General features: G+C 48.4%; 1 non-coding gene and 1 pseudogene across 1 annotated transcript; both read right to left on the reverse strand.

Annotated features, from left to right (window-relative positions):
• The window catches only part of LOC143266233 (large subunit ribosomal RNA), a 5,210-nt pseudogene extending 2,876 nt beyond the window's left edge, over nucleotides 1-2,334 (reverse strand).
• A 1,820-nt stretch (nucleotides 2,335-4,154) lies between these two features.
• LOC143266270 (5.8S ribosomal RNA) lies at nucleotides 4,155-4,309 on the reverse strand. The gene has a single exon (XR_013041322.1). It is a non-coding gene; the product is annotated as a 5.8S ribosomal RNA (ribosomal RNA).
• Nucleotides 4,310-5,000: the final 691 nt, after the last annotated feature.

The following is a 5,000-nucleotide window of genomic DNA, read 5'->3' on the forward strand; positions in this document are numbered from 1 at the left end:
CACGCAAAATTATATAAACAACGACGCATCTGCGACGCAACGACGACACGACTTGCGTTCGATAGTTTGTAAGATTTAACCAAGCAAAAAATAGAAAAAAAATCGCTTTCAGGCGTTCGACAACGTCGCATCACGTCGAACGTGAAGTATCCATCGATCCGAACCGCGATCATTTTTTTTCAGCGTTCAACGTTTTTGTCAATTTATCAATAAAAATGATCATGTTCGAGCGGTGGATTAGGACACAAACACGAAACGACGGCGACGTAAATTGTTATTTAACTGCAATTTTTTTCTCTTTTTAACATTTTTTGCCTTTTGCGCGCGTACGTGCGTGCGAGCGTACGTATGTTTGTCATTTGCGTTCGAAAAGCGTGAATTTTAGGACACCTCATCAACATTAGATTTCTCTTAGGGCTTAGGATCGACTGACTCGTGTGCAACGGCTGTTCACACGAAACCCTTCTCCACGTCAGTCCTCCAGGTCCTCGCTGGAGTATTTGCTACTACCACCAAGATCTGCACCGACGGCGGCTCCAGGCAGGCTCACGCCCAGACCCTTCTGCGCACACCGCCGCGACCCTCCTACTCGTCAAGGCTTCATGGAGAACGGGAACTAAATCCCGTTCCTGCGCACTTGCCGTTGACGGCGGAGTATAGGCGCGACGCTTCAGCGCCATCCATTTTCAGGGCTAGTTGCTTCGGCAGGTGAGTTGTTACACACTCCTTAGCGGATTCCGACTTCCATGGCCACCGTCCTGCTGTCTTAAGCAACCAACGCCTTTCATGGTATCCCATAAGCGTCGACTTAGGCGCCTTAACTCTGCGTTTGGTTCATCCCACAGCGCCAGTTCTGCTTACCAAAATTGGCCCACTTGGCACTCTGATCCAAGAAAAATTTTATCAATTTATATCTCGTGGCTTCATGAAAATTCAAGCAAGCCAGAGATCTCACCCATTTAAAGTTTGAGAATAGGTTGAGGTCGTTTCGGCCCCAAGGCCTCTAATCATTCGCTTTACCAGATGAGACTCGTTATGCGTTCGAGTCGAGTGCCAGCTATCCTGAGGGAAACTTCGGAGGGAACCAGCTACTAGATGGTTCGATTAGTCTTTCGCCCCTATACCCAGTTCCGACGATCGATTTGCACGTCAGAATCGCTACGGACCTCCATCAGGGTTTCCCCTGACTTCGTCCTGACCAGGCATAGTTCACCATCTTTCGGGTCCCAACGTGTACGCTCTAGGTGCGCCTCTTCTCGCAATGAGAACGAGACGCCCCGGGAGTGCGAGGCCTAATCGTAACGAGGCCCATCCTCCCTTAGTCGACTTCACGGACGACTTTCACTTTCATTTCGCCTTTAGGTTTATCAAATCCCAATGACTCGCGTACATGTTAGACTCCTTGGTCCGTGTTTCAAGACGGGTCCCGAGAGTACCCAAAGCAATAGCGTCGCCGACCGGTAATTCAAAGTTTGGCCAGTCCAAGGACTCCGCCTGCCAACAGCCCGCCAGGCCCGGTTACGGCGCTAAGTCCGTACATCCGGTATCTAGACTGGAACGAGCTTGCGGCGGTCCTGGACGCAGTGCGTTCGAGAATTTTGCGGCCCGATACCGTCTGAGTACCGTCGCGCAGTCGGCCGGGCATCCAAGGGGCTGTCATCGTACGCTAAAAGCAACGGACAGTCTTCGCCTCGGGCCTTAGACCGACACGCAACGGGTCGCGACGTTCTACTAGGGGAGAAGTGCACGACTACATAGCCGGAACATTCGCCGCGGGTGGTGTGCCCACGCCGATGGGAAACCCGCCGTAACGGGACCATCCGGGGCACTATCGCACCAACACGGGAGCCAGCTTCGTTGACGATGAATCTCCCCATTCGATCTTTTGGGTTTCTCGGGTTTACCCCTGAACGGTTTCACGTACTCTTGAACTCTCTCTTCAAAGTTCTTTTCAACTTTCCCTCACGGTACTTGTTCGCTATCGGTCTCGTGGTCATATTTAGCCTTAGATGGAGTTTACCACCCACTTAGGGCTGCACTCTCAAGCAACCCGACTCTAAGGAGAGATCCACCCGAGACGCGTACCGGTCGCTACGGGCCTGGCACCCTCTATGGGTAAGTGGCCCCATTCAAGATGGACTTGGACGCGATTCGATGTCTCGGGATAAACGGATCCTCCTGAACACTACATTTCCCAGCGGCGTTAACCGCGGGATTCAGTGCTGGGCTCATTCCTGTTCGCTCGCCGCTACTAAGGAAATCCTTGTTAGTTTCTTTTCCTCCGCTTATTAATATGCTTAAATTCAGCGGGTAATCTCGCCTGCTCTGAGGTCGTCGAAATTTTATTATTTCTTTTCAAAGTTATACCACAAACTGTACGCTCTTTTCGGGGTTTCGACACGTAATACGAAAGGTATATTAATACCAACGACGCACAGGGATTATGTCGTTCGATTTTTTCCTTGTATCGTTCGATAACCAACTATTTTTCTCTTTTCGGATCAACACAATATCGTCGACTACTCGAAGGTACGTACGAGCCAAAATGAAAGCTCGGTGTCTCCTCTCTCTTTTGTTCGACAAAAGAAAAAAGGCACTTAAAACGCCGCATATTCGGGCAGGCGGGACAACGACAAAAAAAAAAAACGACGACGACGACGTCCGGTTGTTCTCGACTCGCGTCGGAGTATATATGTATATATTATAATCGGATATATCTTTTTATCTATCCAGGGCGCGTTAAAACAAACGACGAGGAGAGACTACGACAACGAGGAGATAAAGGTCGGACACCTTTTCTTCTTACCCTCGGCGCGCTCTCGCACACGATCGTTTCATGTTTCTTTTGTCCCCTAAAGGATACATATACCGTTACAACATATTTACGTTCGAATATACACTCGACGGTCGATAAACCGTAAAGACGCATCGTCCGATACGTTTTTTCTTTTGCTGTCGCGTTCCGACGCAAAATCCCAAGAAAAGGGCGAGAATGCCAGAGACAGCCATGTAAACCATCGGTGACTTATCATGGTCCAGAGAATAAAGGGTTAAAGGAAAAAAGAAATCCCATTTTTAACGTGCGTGGTACACCTTCGTCGTGTATATATCGTTCGATGAAACCACGAGCGCACAAAAGGAGGAACAAAAGCGTTTCGAGATCGATCTTCGGTGTAAATGTCATTGTTCATTTGCGTTCGACCGTTGTTCGATAAAAGAAATTTAACACACGAACAACAATGAAGGGAGACTCTCGCAAGACGATCACCAAATAAGCGTTTATCGTTCGATCGGTCCGGGTTTTTCAACGTCCGTCCGGCACAATTATGCACTTCGAGGACTGGACGACCGGAACCCGTATTGGGATCGCGCGGTCTTCCGCTTCTAATCAACGACAACGAAGCGATCTGCGCTTGTAAATGTTAAAAAAAACGTGGCGAAGCTACGATCTCGTAATAATTTAACCGTGAAAGAGCTTCCGTCGCACGTTTATTTTTAACTTTTCCCCTCGTTGTATAAACTTTCGCACCGTCGAAAAAAAAATTCGACAATCATTTCAGACAACGTCGGGAGCGCGGAGAAACGCCGTAAACACGCTCTACTCTCGGCTTGCTTCCTTCAATTGGTGTCTAACAATTCTCTCGCAGGGCGAAGAATCATTTTCTCTCTCGTCTAAATATCCTTCTGTAGTTAGGTGTTTTCGACTCGGGAGCGCTCTTTCACGGGCGGTCGTATATGGTCTCTTTTAGGGGTTTAACTAGAAACCACGACTCACGCAAGCCGAGATAAGCGCATTCCGCCGAGAAGATCCTAAAAACTAAGAATTGCGAGATATACGAAAATGTTCTTCTGTCGCCTGTGAAAAAAATGAACACTAGCAAAGAGAGGGCGAGACACGAACGTTCCATTTAACATTCTCCGCGTCAAACGCCGACGAAATGTCCAACCATCGCTCGTACGTTTTCGCCAATTTCGCAAGTTGTTCTCTCTCTCGCGTTCGACCATCGGATCCCGCTCCGAAACGTTCGACTTTTCGGCGTTTAACAGTTTCGTTTTATCTAGTCGAACGACGAGCGGTACCGAAAAAAATTTAACAATGAAGAGAAAACCTTTTGCTGCTAAAGGCAAACGCAAGCAGTCTTTAGTTATATAAACGACCCTCAGCCAGGCGTGGTCCAGGAATTGTATCCGTGGACCGCAATGTGCGTTCGAAATGTCGATGTTCATGTGTCCTGCAGTTCACACGTTGACGCGCAATTAGCTGCGTTCTTCATCGACCCACGAGCCAAGTGATCCACCGTTCAGGGTAATCGTATAAAAATTTTTGTTCATATTTAACAACTCAGCGTCTGAAAACCAGTATGTACGTGATTTATTTAACCTGGTTTATAAATTCGTTCGATTGTCCATAGAATACTAACTCCAATCCAAGCGCAAGATCGAGTATCGGTATTCGGACGTCGTCCCGTCATAGCTCTGTTCACAGATTTACCCGAGCTGATTGATGATTAAGACGACACGATAACGTCCATGGACGGGTAAAGGACCGTATAAAACTACAGAACCGCCGATGAAACAACGCTCTGTGACGCATTTCTCTTCGTGCGGCGAGTTTTCAGTCCGTTCCGGGTGGTAAAGTCATTCAAAAACCGTGGAAAATACGAAACGCGCTGTCGCGCGTAACACAGAGTCTCCTGCTCGCTGCTTACATATATTGGACGTCTTGGCGGTATCGCGAGATTCAATACGGACACTCCATGGCCGGCGTCAGATCGGTCTACCAACGAAGGAGACTACGCTATCGTTTTCGCTTCTCAGCCGGTCCGTAAAGCGATACGTTACCATATCGTCCGTCGTAAGCAGGCGGACTCTCGTGAAGTTGCGACTTCGTTCGTCGAAGCGGTTTCGTGGTTCGATTTCCATCGGTTACCCGGACACCCCCCGCGTGAAAGCCTCCGTGTCACACTCTAAATTTCGTTTCTCGTTTAACACGAAATAGA

Source organism: Megachile rotundata, unplaced genomic scaffold (genome assembly GCF_050947335.1).
Source record: "Megachile rotundata isolate GNS110a unplaced genomic scaffold, iyMegRotu1 scaffold0114, whole genome shotgun sequence".
NCBI lineage: Eukaryota > Metazoa > Arthropoda > Insecta > Hymenoptera > Megachilidae > Megachile > Megachile rotundata.